We start from the raw sequence: 18,761 nt of genomic DNA, 5'->3' as shown, positions 1-18,761 counted from the left end.
CAAGAAAACAACCCATTATTCTTATTGGAATGTCGATGGTTATTTTGTCTTTATTTCTTATAAAAGATGACTCTGTGTCTCTGTTGGAATTTGTACAAGGAAATGGGCCCTGAATGGTGTATTAGTTCAAGTGTAAATTGACCATGAATCAATTTCAGAACATTCAAGGCTTGGAGTCAGACAAGAGTCTAGAGAAGAGTCTTTCCTTATGACTAAGCAGGAAGCCCAGCCTCAAGGGGGGTAGGGAAGGTACATTAAATACATTCCAGTGGTTGGCATCTCAACCCCATGACTGTCAGGCACACCCATAGTGTGGTTCTTGGTACTGGCTCTAGTTCTAGAACATAGTGAGGATAAGGCCAAATAACACTAACCAAGAAGACTAAGCCAAGAAACTGAATAAATTAAGCTCAAGTGTCGATTAGCTTGTGCTTTTGAAAATGACATTTTTATGTCAGAATAAAATTCCCGATGACAGTTTGCAGAGATATGCTCAGGTTTGTCAAAGTGGCAGTGGGGCTGGGGAGTGAAACTACTTGTGCAGACAAGCAGGCACACCCTATGGCAGTTTGAAGATACTAAAGGATTAACTCTCATTTTTATTTAATTGTTTCTTTTTATTTTGAAAAAAATAGAAATCATTGAAGAAATTCATGCTTCATAACTTGAAATCTATATTGTTTTTGTTAGAATCACTTGGTTTTCTCCAATGGTTTTGTAGCTAATGTACAGTACCTTTTGGGACCTGCTGAAAAATTATTCCCCGCTCCTTATATTTTCTGGTTCCCATAATAAAAAGTTCATCCTTCTTTTCTAAGTTGTACTTGTCTTGGTTTGCTCAGCATTTTCATTTTGTTAGACAAAAGAAATTTATTTTTATTCTACTTTCAAAATGCTTGCTAGTCATTTCTAGTTTTATATTATATGCTGATTTTATAAATGAAATTATGCATGTTCACTATTTTATAAAGTCACAGTTAACCCTTCAAGTTAGACAAAGTCAAGAAAGAGGAGCAACAAGGGATTAAAAAAAATTGTTTACTGTTGCTGGTTATTGTAGTATATAGGAAGCCTGTCAAGTTTCTCTTGACCTCAGTTGTCAAAAAACAAAATCAAAGCTGGGTTATTTTAAGGTTTTTTTAAAAAAAATACTTTCTTCTTTCCAGATCTCAGTAATCTTTTTTTAAATCTCTTTCCTTAATGATGATTTTATCCTTTCTCATTCCCAGGTCTAGGTTTATATTCCACTACATTCATGAACAAGCTGTTGCACTGATTTCCTGTAAGACATTGGCTAACATACTGGAATTTTTTTCAAAAGAGATTTTTTTAAAAAAATAGATTTAAAGGTAATGTTTCCAATATATACATTTCCTAATTTTTTCTCAATTCTTTTTTACCATAACAAATTTGTTAAGGTGGGAAAGATGGAATAATTGGGCAAAGCTTTTGCTTGAGTAATCAGAAAATAGCGTTAAAGTTTGGCTATTATCTATAACTGAAAATCAGTGTTGTTCCTTTGTAGATTGTTTCAATGCTCAATTAAAAAGATGGGGTGGTGGTGGTTCTGGACAATTAGTCATTAGCAAAGAAAATCCACAGAAAGAAAATCCATTTCTTTATCTTTTGTAAACTCTGTGCAAGTTCCTTTGTAATTAGGGTAGGGAAGGGAGAGGAGAGTATGTGTAATCTTTGGAATTTCATATGGTGTTCTACAGTTGACCTTTGCCTGAAGTAGAGGCAGGAAGAAAGTAATAATTCAATGGAGAATATAAATCAAATAACCATCAAAGGATTTGCAAATATGTGAGAAAATTAGAAGGTGGAAAATGTATTTTTCATGAGCCCTTGGTCTATAAGAATCAACATTACTTTGTTCTGCAGAACTGTATTAAGTTTGATTAAACAAACTATTCAGTTCAAGGTGATACCTCAACATAGAAGTCTAAGCATTGTGACATATTGCTGTATTTGGCTGTTTTACGAACTGAAGCTGATGAAGCAGGAAACACTGATTATCAGGCCAGACAAAACTTTTATGTAAACGTGAAAAGAGGGTCTCTGACATTCAAGGCCAAGAAAAGAATAATCCAAATATTGATTTGAAAAGGCACAAAGAAAAAAAATGGGTTCACGTATATATATATATAGGTTTGATTCCTGTGTTTTGCAATATGTGGATTTTCTGTGAATATATGATTCCTTTCTTGACTGCAAAAAAGCAATTTATGTAGCTGTCAAGCTTTAGAAGCTTTTGCTGTTACTAGACTGAGTTCTGGAGATGGTATTTTATTGCCACATCTGGTGTGAATTTTGCTTTGCCAGAAATGCTGGTAGAGGTGTCTTCAACCCATCTGCATGTATGCACAGAAGACAAAGTCTCTTGAAGTGGTTACTTTGTGAAAATAACCTTGAATAGGAACTTTCAGGCTTTGCATAGCCTTCATGATTACTCACTAGATCTTGCCTAATAGAGGGAAGAAAGAAGCTTTGAGGATGTCCAAACTGTTTAATGAGTGTAATACTAGAGGATTTTTTCCAAGTCTGGGAAGAAATGCAACAGAGAGGTCTTAATCATAGGTTATAGAAAGCTTGAGGGGGTTGACATGAATTCCAGTGTTTCTGTAACCAACTAGGGTGGAAAGCCTCAAAGCAGATAACCTTGGCCAGAAAATTAAGATCAACATCTGCAGTGTGTGACTTAATTCATTTGCTTCAGTCATCAAAAACATATGAAAACATTATTTGTTCCCTCTATTTGCAGTGTTTGGGCTTTTGTGGTAATTAGTGGAATGAACAGAGTAGTTTTATGCTGAGGCAAGAGATTGTAATGACTATAGCAGATTTCAGCTAGGTCTATGTCAAGGAAAAATCAGAACAAAGATTTAAAATGACAGCTTTGGGAGGTGAGAAATGATCCTCCTTAAAATTTGGAATCTGAAATGAATTACTTTGCACTGTTTCATGGTAAATTTGGCTGTTTAAATTCCTCTTATCCTTCTATTTTCTGAATTCAATTCAATATTTAACGCAGCCTTTGCAATTGAGATGCCCCTTCCTCATGTATTCTGATCATATCTGTCTGACAGAGTTCACCTTATCAGTTTATTAGTTCAATCCAAAGTTCTGCTGTTGTACATAATATATCACATCAATCAAATTCCACCTCTTTTCTTTCTTCTTCTGTTCCACTTCAAGTTCTCTCCTGAACCTAACTCTTTTTCATGCACCAGCCACAAGGTAATCCTCTTGCAAAATGGAAATGTTGATTAAAATGATCCTTCGAGCTGAAGTGAAAACAGTCTTATGGCTCAAAATTTGGGGAGACCTCCTGAAATCCAGAGTTTCTTAATTTAATTAAATTATATCTTTTAAAAAGCAAACTTTTCCTTTCATCTGAGGAAGCCACTGTGTTCCAGTTCAGACCAGTCTGCAAGGATAAACTTTTTATTATTATTATTATTTTGTATATTCCCTCAGGTGAGGGTAAGATCTACAGCTGAGCCCAGCTGCATTCCTCTCATGGCTGGGATTCTTAGCAATCCCAGAATAGAAGAAACAAAGCTGTGGTAATTTCTGGCTGCAAAGAGGAGCAGTTAACTCTTGAATAGACTAAACATCTTGATGATAAGAAGGGGTTCTTCATGATGTAATTTATTGCTAAAACATTTGGTTTTAGCCAATAAATTTGGGTCTGCTTGTTTGGGGAGGGGGAGCCTGGACAAGTCCTTTGTATGAAGACTTTGTATGAAGACTTTGTATGTACTAGTCATCTTATGACCATTCAGAATTAAGATAGCAATAGTGCTTAGGCTTATATACTGCTTCACAATTCTTTACAGTCCTCTCTAAGCGGTTTACAGAATCAGCATATTGCCGCCAATAATCTCATTCTCAATCTCACCCTAACACAAATTTTACTTATTTACTTAGAATGGAAGGCTGAATCAACCTTGAGCCAGTGAGAATCGAACTGCTGGCAGTCGGCAGAATTAGCCTGCAATACTGTATTCATATTTGCCACATGGCTCTTTGATCATGGACAGCCTGTAAAGCGTTCCAGTTCTGTAAATGTTTGCATGCTCCCCCGCCATGTGATTATATGTTAGAAAAGTCAGTTTTAAGACTGGTCATAGTATCCCATAGTCACTTGATAATGATTTGCATTGTTCAACAACTGCTTAACAACAACACTGTTTAACAACTGCTACATTCACTGAACAACTGCTGTTAAAAAAAGCTGTAAAATTACTTCTGCCTTGACTTAGGACCACAACAACTTACAGTGTAATTATGGGCTCAATTGTGATTGTAAATTGTGGACAACTTGTAGATAGAGAGATTATTTTAGTTTAAGGACAGGGCATGATAAAATTTCACAAAAGCTATTAGCCACTTTGAATGGAGGAAAAAAAATATAAAAATTCTACCCATCTGTGAGAATTTAATTAATTTTGCTTCTCATTTGAAAACAGAAGGAACTCTTTCTTTTCCATCAAACCAGTGTGAATAGCTGAGAAGAAATGAAAGTTTTGGGGTGAAGTAATAATTGAAAATTGTGCAAGTTTATTTTTGCGCCCCAGCAGTGGAAAAATAATAAAATCATTATACTTAGATATTTATCCTAGAGTTCTAGCTAGCAAAGTTATAGTTAAACTAACATTCCAGGATGAGCAAAAATGACAAGGAAGCATAAATCCATATGCTCAAGACTACATAATCGAAAGCAGCTAATTTCTGTTAGTTAAATCTAAACGCTTCTGAGAATCTATTGAAAATTCTCTCCTGACCTGTATGCAGGGCCGGATTTAGATGAAAAGAGGCCCTAGGCTATTCCACTTATGAGGCCCTTTCACCAGTGGTGGGATTCAATTTTTTTAACAACAGGTTCTGTGGGCGTGGCTTAGTTGGGGGTGTGGCTTGGCAATCATGTGACTGGGTGGGCGTGGCTAGCTGGTCACGTGACTGTGTAGGTGTGGCTAGCTCATCATGTGACCGGGTGGGCGTGGCTATGTGCATAGACTTTTTTCAGAGGGCTGAAAAAAGTCATTTCTGACTGGGCCTCGCACTTTTGACCGGTCCTCACACTTATGACCATCCTCACATTTATGCCCGTGCAGCTTTCTTAACAACCATGTCACTCATTTCACAACTGCTTCTCTTCACCCTGGTGACAAGATAGGGCAAAAACGTAAAATGTGAGGACAGTCATAAATTCGAGGACTGGTCAAAAGTGCAAGGACCAGTCAAAAATAACTTTTTCAGTTCTCTGAGTAGTCCATATGCACAAAAGGATACCCAGAGGGCTGAAAAAAGTGTTTTCTGACTGGGCCTCGCACTTTTGACCGGTCCTCACACTTATGACCATCCTCACATTTATGCCCGTGCAGCTTTCTTAACAACCATGTCACTCATTTCACAACTGCTTCTCTTCACCATGGTGACAAGATAGGGCAAAAACGTAAAATGTGAGGACAGTCGTAGGTTCGAGGACTGGTCAAAAGTGCGAGGACCAGTCAGAAATAACTTTTTCAGCCCTCTGAGTAGTCCATATGCATAAAAGGATACAGCAATAGAGAGGGATGAAGGAAGGGAAATTAGAGTAGGAGGGAGGGTAAGAGAGGGAGGAAGAGAGGAGGAGAAGGAGAAAGGAAGAGGAAGTAGGGAGGAGAAGAAGAGGGGGAGGAAGAAAAAGTAAGAAGGAAAGAAAAGAGAGAGGCGGTAGGTTTGAGGAGAAAGATTGCTGTACAATAAAAAAGATGAAAGGGAAGAAAGGCAACCCCAAACAAATATAAAGATATTAAGATAAAGAATGAATTGTTAAACTTTAAAGAATAAAAGAGAAAAAATATGAATAAATAACAATAATTAGAAACACACATACAAACATACAATGTATTTTCTTTGAACAGAGTATTTGGCTGGTTCACAAATTTAAACAGTGTTTAGTCATTTCAATTAAATTTACAATTTCTATATTTCCTTTTTGCCATATTTATTCCTCATCTATTTTTGTAAAAAACCAATATTACCCTTCATCCTCATCTCTAATCTTAATCAAATTCAATTTTTCCCTTCTATTCTATTTTATACCCCTTCCCATTGTCATCTATTTTTATATCCATCCTCACATTGGTTAATTATGTAATATTAGTTGTTTAATATAAATTCAACATTTTAATATAAATCAATTAGTTATATAACTACCTTTTTTGTATATTAATCAATATGAACATGAATATTCCAATTATTTCCATGCAATCCAATTTCTTACAAATCCATTAATTATATTTACCAATAATAATAAACCAAATAATTTCCCCCATATATTCCTCCAAACCACAACTTAACCATTTCTGCTTTCAGAAATATACAATTCATTGTATCTCAATTATTACAATTCCCTAGTTAAATAGAGCTTTTTTTCTTTTCCTCTTTTTCCCTAAATTTCCCATTGTCCCAATTAGCCTATGCTGAAACTCCCTGGGCCAATAAAATTACAAAAAAAACACCGAACCCTTTGTTAAATTGCTGGCTCCCCCGCCCCTCGCCCACCACTATTTATTGGCAATAAATAGTGGTGCGGAGGGGCGGGGCAAGCCAGCAATTTAACAAAGGGTTCGGCTGCACCACTGGCTCTAGGGCGGCCCTTTGAAGCCCCGCAGCAAGAATTTGAAGGTTTTTTTTCCTCTAGCCATCCGAGGCAGCAATAGATTGGGAGTGGGCGGGGTAAGCGAACGGCCGGCGATCCAACAGAGCAGAGAGTGAGGGTGAGTGAAGGCGTGGAAGCTGCTTTCTCCATCCTGCTCTCTTGCATCCAGAGCCAGTGGGGAACCACGTGGCAGCCCACGTGGATCCCAGGCAGCGGAACTCAGGCTAGGGAAGGGGTGGGCAATTGTGGCTCTTTTACAACCTGTGGCCTTCAACTCTCAGAATTCCTCAGACAGCTTGGTTGTCTCAGGAATTCTGGAAGTTGAAGTCCACAGGTTGTAAAAGAGCCAGAATTGCCCACCCCTGGCTACGGTAGGCTGGCGCCGCGCGGGTGGGAGGCAAGGGGCGGGCGAGCCAGCAATTTAACAAAGGGTTTGGCCGAACCCCCTAGAATCCCCAGAATCCCACCACTGTGTAGGCCCCTCTTGATCTTGAGGCCTTAGGCTGAAGCCTAGTTAACCTATAGGAAAATCCGGCCCTGCCTGTATAAGCTTTGAAGACCTGCCTTTGTACTACAGTACTAAGTTGTTCAATGAATAACAGTATAAGCAAGATTTTCTTGGGCACAGCATTCAAGATTTCCTATGGTATGTTTTCCTTGTGAAAAATCACTCAACACTCTCCCTGTTAAATAGTGATTTTTAAACACTCTGACTGGTTTTTACTGTCTGGATATACTTCTTTTATTGTTTCAGTAGCTGTTTTTAACTATGTGGCCCTTAATACTGTGTTTCTTTAATGGCTTAATTTGTCATTCCTGCACCTTTTGCATGTTCAACTCCTTATCGTTTGGTAAAGTAGTGGAATACTGAAGACAATTAATTTTAACAATAACAATAATAATAGCACTGCTATTGTAATATCTCTAGGTGGCAGTATAAATTTAGCTTTGGGTTAAAAAATAAAAATAAAACTTCATTTTTCAAACTCAAAAGCCAACATGGGTTTGTCAAAAACAGATCATGCCAGACTAATCTTACTGCATTCTTTGACAAAGTGACAAAATTAGTGGACCAGAGGAATACCGTCGATATAATTTATATGGACTTCAGTAAAGCATTTGATAAAGTAAACCATAACCTACTACTAGATAAAGTAGAAAAATGTGGGTTAGACAGCATCACCACCACATGGATTGGTAACTGGCTGACCAACCGCACTCAACATATAGTCCTCAATGGAACTGCATCTACTTGGAGGGAAGTATGCAGTGGAGTACCCCAAGGCTCTGTTTTAGGCCCAGTACTCTTCGACATCTTCATCAATGACTTGGACGAGGGGATAGATGGGAAACTCATCCAATTTGCAGATGACACCACTTCAGGAGTGTTGGCAGGAATAGCCAACACTCCTGAGGATAGGCTTAAGATACAGAAGGATCTTGACAGACTTGAACATTGGGCACTATCTAACGAAATGAAATTCAATGGTGAAAAAAGTAAGGTTCTACTTTTAGGCAAAAAAAACAAAATGCACAGGTACAGTATATGTGGTACCTTGCTCAATAGTAGTAACTGTGACAGGGATCTTGGAGTCCTAGTGGACAACCATTTAGATATGAGCCAGCAGTGTGCAGCAGTTTCCAAAAAAGCAAACACAGTTCTGGGCTGCATAAACAGAGGGATAGAATCAAGATCACGTGAAGTGTTAATACCACTTTATAATGCCTTGGTAAGGCCACACTTGGAATACTGCATTCAGTTTTGGTCACCACAATGTAAAAAAGATGTTGAGACTCTAGAAAGAGTGCAGAGAAGAGCAACAAAGATGATTAGGGGACTGGAAACATATGAAGAACGGTTGCAGGAACTGGGTATGTCTAGTTTAATGAAAAGAAGGACTAGGGGAGACATGATAGCAATGTTCCAATATCTCAGGGGTTGCCACAAAGAAGAGGGAGTCAAGCTATTCTCCAAAGCACCTGAGGGCAGGACAAGAAGCAATGGGTGGAAACTAATCAAGAAGAGAAGCAACTTAGAACTAAGGAGAAATTTCCTGACAGAACAATTAATCAGTGGAACAACTTGCCTGCAGAAGTTGTGAATGCTCCAACACTGGAAATTTTGAAGAAGATGTTGGATAACCATTTGTCTGAAGTGGTGTAAGGTTTCCTGCCTAAGCAGGGGGTTGGACTAGAAGATCTCCAAGGTCCCTTCCAACTCTGTTATTCTATTCTGTTGAAAGAAAAAAAACATTGAGTAATTTTTTATTGATGCAACAGAAATTTAATGTTTACATAAATATATACATAAGCAGAAAATGAATAATTAGCATTTCAGTTTATTTAAAAACCCGTTTGGATATCCAGGAACAACTACAATAGTATCAAGCAGACTAAATTATTTCATGTTCTTCAACATTGGATTATATCTAGTGAATATTATGTTGGCATAATACATATTTCTATTCCTATATTTAAGGCAATATTTAATATTCAAAGATTATGATTTATTATTGTATCTTATGATTTGTGATCTGTGAATTATCACTTTGTTGTTTGTATGTACACTGAGAGTTTATGCATTGGAGACAAATTCCTTGTGTGTCCAATCATTCATTCTATTTTATGAGGTGAAAAAAAAAGATACTTGGACTTCCAGAATTAAGTCCTTAAATTATATCACTGAACTATTGCAAGTTGCATCACAGATGATTATGTTTTGTTCATTAAAGGATGATTATATAAAATGATCATGGTATAATTGTAGAAATATTAAATATATACTGTTTGGAGTAAATTTTTTCCCCCAAAAATGCATAGGAATGGTCACAAAAACACATGGACATTGAGGAATACAAGTATATAGTCTGATACTGACACCTGCAGGAGCAATGTGAGTGTTTATGGCACTGGATAGATTAGCATGCCTGATCTGCATATGGTCAGGACAGACACCGTGGTGCAGTGGCTAAAATATACCAGAGTTAAGCAGATTCAAGTCCTTTGTCAGTCATGGAAGTTTGGGTTACTTTGGAGCAGTCGCCAATCTTCAACGCACTACAGTAAAGTATGTGTGGAAATGAAGTGTTTTGCATACTTGAAGAACAACTAGAAATACTGTACATAAATACAGTATTCAGGCATAAACTGCACAGTGAGTTTATTTTTGGACAAATAATTAAAGAAGTCATATTCACAATGGATATACAACTTCATAGTATTCATTTGGCAACTCTAATATTCTGCAGCAGTGATATTTGATATCAATACAACTAAAAACTATCTGCTAATTTGGGATTAAATTTATATTCAATAGATTGTTGTTTGGTGTGAGGACTTGCTCCTGCCATTTCTGAATTCCATGGGGTGCAGACAATGGGGATGGCTTCCTCAGTTTAGGAGCTCTTTTCCCCACAGAGATGCAAGATGCTCCCATTTCCTGGCTTTTTATAAAAAGGTTTTATATAATCCTAACTTTGTTAAGAGAGCCAGTTTGGTTAAAGTATTTGGCAAGAAACTGGAGACTGTGTATTCTAGTCCTGCTTTATGTATGAATCCAACTGGTGAACTTGGGCCAGTCCTTCCTCTCAGTCCTAGGAAGGAGGCAGTGGCAAATCACTTCAAAATCTTGCCAAGAAAACTGCAGTCTGTCCACACAGTCATGCAGAGTCAAAGCTGACTCAAAGCCCTGCACGGACTTTGATACAAACGGAAGAATGCCATGTTGTTGTTGTTTCTCAAAAGGAAATTAGAAAGAGATAGTTTAAAATGACACAAGATAAATAAATAAATCATTTATTTGAACAGGGATTTGAAAACTATGACTAGATGGCTGTATGCAACCAGCACCATTATTGTAGTTTCCTTCAAACTAACCAGAACCAGGAGGAGAGAAAATTTGGCATGGTAGATGGGAAGGAGGATATTTAGGGGCAAAAGGATTAACCCTTTAATAATCCATTTTGTCTCATAAATCAGATATGTGGCTCTTAGTTCTGTTTACCACCCAGAGATTCAATAGACTAGTCCCATTTGTCTCTTGCTCCTATTGCATTTTTGACTTTGATCATGTTGTTTGTCTGTTTAGATAAAGAAATATTTCTGAAACAATGACCAACAGGTCTTAGGTTGGCTATGGGCACTTCCATATTGCCTATGCAATGCTTAAAGGAGCAAAAATCATTGCTTCCATCTCCATTCCCACAGGTCTTGGTAGTTCTTTATAAAGTCCCTCATTTCATTTCATGCAAAATGAAATAAAATTAATTGCTTGTATGTTTCTACCATTCATTACCTTATTTTATGTTGTCGGCCTTTGTCTAAAAATTTGTTTGAAGGAATTTGGGGAAAAAGGTATACTTGAGGGTGCCAAAAGTATCAATTTCTGCAAAGGCAAGTGAAACTCTGGAGTAGGAAAGGGAAAATTGGAGTTCTTGCAAATTGGTAGTTCCCACAATCTCTCCGGAATTACTTTTTAAAAATGGCTAGTTTTACTATGATTATGAGTATGTTGCTGCTGAGCCAGGAATAAATGGTCACAGCTTTTCAGTAGGGTCAATATTGTGGCATCTCAGAGGGCTTGAGCTACTTTTGAACTGAATATATGTGGAACTGTCCAGTTCTCTTGACAACTAAATCATTGGTAAGTTTTTTAAACTGAATTTTATTCACTGATTTGAGAACCATTCTCCCCTGACACATTTCACATTTCAATTTTATTCATTCTGTTTTTCAACTGCAAAGAAGTATTAAACATTTAGCATACCAACCCCTCAAAATCTGAATGGCAAAATACTTATCCATTTCTTATTTATTTATTTATTTATTTTATTTTATTTTATTTGTATACCGCCCTTCTCCAACAGGACTCAGGGCGGTGAACAGCCATGGTAAAACATAACATATAAAATTTAAAAGCAATTTAAAAACATTAAATAATTTGGCTATCCAATTAAAACAACCCGGGTTGAAACCAATTACAAATTAAAAATTGAAGGGATGGGATCAAGCCAGCCTGGCTAGGTGAAAAAGATGTGTTTTCAGGGCCCGACGAAAAGTCCGGAGGTCTGGTATCGTGCGTATTTCTGAGGGCAGGTCGTTCCAGAGGGCAGGTGCCGCCACAGAGAAGGCTCTCCCCCTGGGGGTCGCCAGCCGACGGCACCCTGAGGAGTCCCTCTCTGTGGGAGCGTACTGGCTCTTAAACTTTCTTTCATTTCTTTTTCAGAATCCACTGAAATATCACCTCAAAATTATTTTACGTATTCCTGTTTCTTTGAATTTTTTTCAATTAAATCAATGTTTCTGTATCATCCCCATGTTCCTTTCTCTGTCTTCTCAGCTGCATGTTTTCCACATCTTGCTGAAATTTATTAGGCCAATGCCATAAAATAAGTCTGTTTTAAGTAATCATCTTATTTTTAATTAGCTTAAATATTTACTTACATACATACATAGTTTATTTATTAGCCCTTAGGCCATATCAAAGTGCAGCTCCAAACACAAAGTATTGTTAAAATCTGATAAAAACAAGTTAAAATGAGATCGGAATAAAATAAAATACAATTTTAAATGAAATTGAAATAAAATACAATAATTTAATATATAGGTAATTAAAATAAAATAAAATTATTTTTCAATATTACCCTCTATCCCAATCTGTCCCATATGCCAATCTCAACTGAACCATTTTGCTTAGGTACTGTGTCATATTAAATGTTGTTTTCAAATTCTAACTGCACATAAGGTAAGTTGTTTTAATATGGGGTTCCCAATGAGTCATTTATTTAGTATATGGGCCAGAGGACCTGTCTTTCACCCACTTATGCAGGCAACAGTCAAACAGGATGTGAACCAGATCTTCTACCTCTGCTGCTCCACAAATGCAGAAATGTCCATTATAGGGTATAGAACAGTGGTGGGTTGCCCCCGGTTTGGAGCGGTTTGCAAGAACCGGTAGTAAAACCAGTGGGAGGCCCCACCCACCATCCTGGATGTCATCATCAGTGATCTGCGCATGCACAGAAGCTTCTTCACATGCGCAATTCTGTTGCGAACCGGTAGTAAAGGTAAGTAGAACCCATCCCTAGTATAGAATAGTATCTCCCATATCTGACCATTGTGTCAAGCTGTTTGAATCTTGCTTGCATAAATATCTTCCTAAGATATTTGGCAATAGTAACTTTAAATATTTACTTAAATTCTTCAAGGCACTGTTCAGGAATCAGCATGACACTCATATATACCCTTTGATACTGTCTACATTCTTGCATTTCAGCTTATGTTATATTATAATGTTGGAACTATTTCCTGTCTTCACATCCAAGCTTCTGATATGCCACATGGGTTTTGCAGTTATATGTTTTCTTTAATACTTATTTTCCAAACCTCTTTGTATTGTGTTACAGAGATAATGAATTCTCTATCATAAGAATCTAACAGAATTGCTAGGAAGGAAATAACTTGTGCCTCCTCATTTGCAACAGTGGGATCTTTCAGTGTGTTCTGGACTATATTCTCAATGATTTTTTTTCATAATCATAAATGAATAGAAATCTCCAGGAAATTCCTACATTATATTTGATGTTTTCCTCAAAGGCTCTTTGTTCAACAAAGTTAGGTTTTGTTCCAGACCAATACTTTTCAGACTCTGAACTTTCTGCTACAAAATCTTTTCATATTCCAAATTATGACCAAAAGATTTTTGTATATAATTCAATTTTCTGCAGTAATAGTTTGAATAGTATGTTGTAGTAAGCAGACATTTTTTTGCAATTCAGTCTTCCACAAGATTCAATACTAACAAATTCTCAAACTTGTTGAGTGTCCCGTACAAAATTAAGGTGGTTAACTGTGTTCTAATTTTGGAAAAATCAAGCATTTTTCAAACAGTATCTTTGAATTTCATGCCCTCACATTTCCCAGAAAGTATACAGGCTTAAGCAAAATTGCCACAATCTTTAGCAATGATAGCAAGCACTTTAGGCTCTGCATGAAAAAACTTCAGAAAATGCAAAATTTGGCTTTGCTGGAGGATCAGCCCCTCCAAATAAAAGAGAAACAATTCTTTGTCTTTCCCTGCCGTGTATCTTCACCACCCTGAACAGTGGCACTTGGTGGCAACTCTGACACCTTAAGTAGAGGCTCAGGCCTTGACTTCCACTTTAATGTCGCTGCTCCAACTCAAAGCAACTGCTTCATATCATTCCCCAAGGCCTATGAGCAATTGCCCTAGAACCCAGCATTACCTAGGATCAGTTGGGTGCTGTTTATCCTTAGGCAGTGTTCTCTTTTCATTGACAGGCCCATGCAACCTACCCAAGGGTCCTCTGGGTGGCATTGTAGAAAGTCAGTACCTACTCATCCTCCTAGAGAATGAAATATACTGGGGAATATTAAAATGGCATGATAGAATATTTCCTCTAAAGGAGAAATTAAAAAAAAAAAAATCTTAAGGGGGGCAGAAACCAGCACCAGTCTCCCTGCCCCAAGTAGAAACTGAGAAGGCCAGTTTTTAGAAATGTAGATTTGGTAATCCATTCAGAAAGACTGGGCCAGATGGAAACTTCAGATAAGCAATTAGGTTGATAAGATTAACTCAGACAAACACCTAGTGTTTGCATTTCCCCTTCTGCCCTTAGAGCCAGCCATGACCACATAGGAATCTGACAACAGCCAGAATATTAAAGGACGTGTTCTTGCACAGGAACAGAGGCTCAAATACAAAGCCCAAAGAAGGTATAAAATCCCACCTGGTCTCAACTCCATTTTGTCAATTGCCCTAGAACTGCACACTGTGGTTCTGTTCATTCATAAACTTTCTTTCCAATGAGCCTCCATTTTGTTTCCAGCACCTTTCTCCTGGATTGGAACTGGACCTGGATATTTCTTCCAACAGCATGAGGCCTTTATTCTTGATGCGCTTTCGTGGTCTCTGAAGCCTCCAAAGACCATATGAAATTTTCTTGTGTGATTTTCGGAGGCTCTGGAAGCCATGTGGAAACACAGAGCTCTCTCACTGTCCTCTTGCACAGCCTCAAAAACCCCAGAAACACACACACACACACATACACGCACGATCCCCCTACAAAAATGGGGGGGGGCTTTCAAGAATAGGGTTTTTATTATTATTATTAATTTTATAAATTGAATTTCAGTTTTCTGATATGGTTTTAGGAAATGAGCACATGCAAATCTAGTGAATGCTTTGATCACATCAATGCAGACTCTAGATCAAACTACATATTTTCTACAAGAAAGCTATATGCTGTATGAATGGTATTTGTGACTATACTGTATCAGTTGCAATGAGACTGATCTAGCAAATATTTGTTGTCTGTAAGACAGCTCATCAATTTACCATCTTTCTTGTTCCTTCTCTCTAGTTTTCTAAGTTTTATTTCTTCAGATTCTTATTTGTCATTTCTTAATTTCTTGAGATTAGCTATAAAGATGTACAAGTAGTCCTTGAGTTATGACCATAACTGAGCCCACAATTTATGTTGCTAAGTGAAACATTTGTTATGTGAGTTTTGTCCCATTTTACGAGTTTTCTTGCCACTGTTGCTAAGTGAATCATTGAAGCTATTAAATTAATAACATGGTTGTTAAATGAGTCTGGCTTCCTCATTGACTTTTTTTGTCAGAAGGTCACAAAAGCAGATCATGTAACCCCAGGATGCTGCAACCATCATAAATATGAACCAGTTGCCAAGAATCTGAATTTTGATTATGTGGCCCATGGGGATGCCTCCAATGGGCTTAAGTGTGAAAAATGGTCATAAGTCACTTTTTTTAGTGCTTTTGTAACTTTAATCAATAATTAAATGAATTGTTGTAAGTCAAGAACTAGTTGTATATTCTGTTATAAGCTTTGGATGTTTCTGATGAAGCTTCCTCAGTAGCTTTGATAAGTATTGATGTTATATTATAATTTGATAGATATATGTATTTGTAAGGAAATACTTAGAATGACAAGAAGCATATTTTGGAACTGCCAACTTCAACAGTAAATATTTCTGAGGCAAGACTTTTTGTTGAAATACTTCCACAAATCTAGGTTTCCTAATGCAAATTTTTACAATACCGACAAAATTTGCAAAACATTAAAATAATAAAGAAAAATGTTAACTATTTTGACATGTTTATTTTATAAACATACTATTTTATTATGTCTTTATTATGTCAAAATAGCTAACATATTTTTCTTTACTTTTCAATGTTTCCATGAAGATTGTCCCATAAAATTACCTGAATTATAACTACCTGAATATAACTACCTGAATCTCATTAATATGAGAAGTCATATATACTGCAGCAAATGTGAAAATCTCATTACAAAATTTAACTTTGAATTCTTTTTTGTGAAATTTGCTACATTATATTTGTTAAGAATTTAAATTCGTGGATTAGATCAATGAGAGAGTGGCCCTGTTTTAATAATATGAAGAATAATATGCAGAATGCTGTTGAATTTCTTTAATCTCTCTTCCACTTTTATTTTTGCTTCAAGATTTAAATTTAGGGAGCCCTGTGCTGGAAGCTTGCCCATAAATCCAAACCTTCATCTGTATTGCTAGATCATGAGTTATCCCCATTGCTATAAAATCTTATTCTGAAAACATCTTCAAAAATAGAACCTGTTGCATCTTGATGAAAAATATTGTTACCACATTTTTCTTTGTGTTTAAGTACATTGGGCAACCATAGTTTGACATGCTTTTTTGAAGTAGGTGATCTTTTATCTCACCTCTTTAAAAAAGAGAAGATAAAATTTAAAACTATCAAAGTATAGAAAATTATACAGTGGTCAATATATACTGCATACAGTACCAATATATACTGCGTGTTAATAATATTTCTTCTGTTTAGTTGTTGCCAATTCTCAGTCACTGTCTGGAGTAACTCCTAGTTTTCTTGCAAGATTTTTCAGAAGTGGTTTGCTATTGTCTCCTTCCTAGGACTGAGAGAAAAGGACTTGCCCAAGTCACCATCTGGCTCTGTGCCAAAAGCAGGACTAGAATTTCCCAAGTTCTATTCTGACACTTTAACCACTACCACAAACTCACTTTTGCATGTTAATACCAAAAATCAATCTAAATAGTAATTTGAGAAATTGATGGATTAATAGAGTCCAATATATTATTGTAATTCAATCTTTTAAAGAGAAAAATATCTATGTTCAATCTATTCCTTCAAATGTTTGAGTTAACTGCAATATTACTGTTAGTTGCTACATAATTTATAAATTTATTCTTATCTTAAGAAGCAGTTACAGGGAATCACCACTAAATCATCCAATTGTTCAGTGAAATATCACAAGACTGCCCTACTTAGGAACAGCAATTCTGGCAATCTCTTGCTATCATCAAATCCCATGTGTCATTATTGTCAAGTCTCATTTCTATTATCTTCATTAATTTAATTTTGAAGGATGGTAGCCAATTTTTAAAAGTAAATTAAAGAAAACACCAGCATTATGGGCTGATATGAAATATTAATCAGGTCCCTTGTTGAAACATACATAAACACATGTATTGTATTCCTGATTTGAATAGGGGTATTCAATATATATAATATATATAATATATAGGGGTATATACAAGCCATGGTATTTCATACCATATGGAAGAGAAATTTGGACTTTAAAGAAGCAGGATAGGAAGAATATTGATGCCTTTGAAATTTGATGTTGAAGAAAAATCCTGAGAATACTGTGGACAGCCAAGAAAACAAACTGATGGATCAAATAAATCAGCCTAGAGTTCTCATTTGAGGTGCTAATAACTAGGCTGAAATAATCCTATTCTGGACACATTATGTGACTCAGGTCTCTGGAAAAGGTTCTAATGCTGGGAAAGATGGAAGCAAAGAAAACAAGCAACAGCTATGTGACTGTACACTGTTACAGTGGGAATAATTACACTTCTGAGAGCCAGGTTAGGAATAGATCAATCTAACTCAGGGGTCCTCAAACTTTTTAAACAGGGGGCCAATTCACAGTCCCTCAGACTGTTGAGGGGCTGGAGCGGCTGGATGGGCATGCCTATGTAGTCATGTGACTGGGTAGCATGGCCAATTTAGCAGTCTTGCCACTTGCCTAACTTCATTACAACAGCAGCTTCAGGCTCCTTAAAACTCAGGAAACTCAAATTTTGTCTTTCTCTCTCCCCCGGGGGTGTATGTGGTGGTGGTGGAATGTGGGGAGGTGGGGCACATAACAATCTGACGTCCAGAGATGGATGAGCCATGTGCCAACGATCACCTGGTCGGTGAAGAGACCAAGACCAGCAGAGAGGCTCGCTATCGCAACACAAGCGGCATCAGGGCCGGATTTTCCTATAGGCTAACTAGGCTTCAGCCTAGGGCCTCAAGATCAAGAGGGGGCCTCAAGATCAAGAGGGGCCTACATTCAAATTGTTAGCAAAATTAAAATTACACTTTCACTATAGGTGAAAGGGCCTCATAAGCCTAGGGCCTCTTTTCATCTAAATCCGGCCCTGAGCGGCATGCAGGCTCTGCAGGAAAAGCCACATCTGGGAGGTGAGATTGAGCCTTAGGCAAGATGGCTTCTGGAAACACTCAGGAAGGGCTCCGAGTGTGAGGTCTCCCACTGTCTTCTCCCTCCTCAGTTGGGCAGGGCAGTTTCTGGAAACACCTAGAAAAGGCTCCGAGTGCACGCTCTCCCACACCCTCTCTTCCTCCCCACTTAGGCAGGGCAGCTTCTGCAAACACCTTGGAAGGGCTCCAATGCCATGGTCTCACGGACCCCCTCCTCCCTCCCCGCTTAGGCAGGGTGGCTTCTGGAAACATCCAGGAAGGGCTCCAATTTACCTGTCTCCCACGCACTCCCCTCTCCCTGTGCGTGCCAGTCCACCGGCTGCCGATATTACCTCTCTGCCAGCTCACCCTCTCCCACCAGTCCGCACCCTTCAGCCTTATCTTTGCAAGCAGCAGTAAGCAGAAGTGCATGGGCAACGATGAGCAGAAGTATACAGAAGTGCAGCTGCATTCTGCAAGGTATATATTAGGCCAACGGTTGTAGGAGGGGCGATAAGTGTGGCAGGAAAAGCCAGCCATGCAAGGAGTGGGTAGGAGGTGAGGGGCAGGGTTT

The sequence above is a fragment of the Pantherophis guttatus genome, chromosome 4, assembly GCF_059756535.1.
Source record: "Pantherophis guttatus breed Tessera chromosome 4, ASM5975653v1, whole genome shotgun sequence".
Taxonomy (NCBI): domain Eukaryota; kingdom Metazoa; phylum Chordata; class Lepidosauria; order Squamata; family Colubridae; genus Pantherophis; species Pantherophis guttatus.
Note: the sequence above shows the minus strand (reverse complement) of the source record.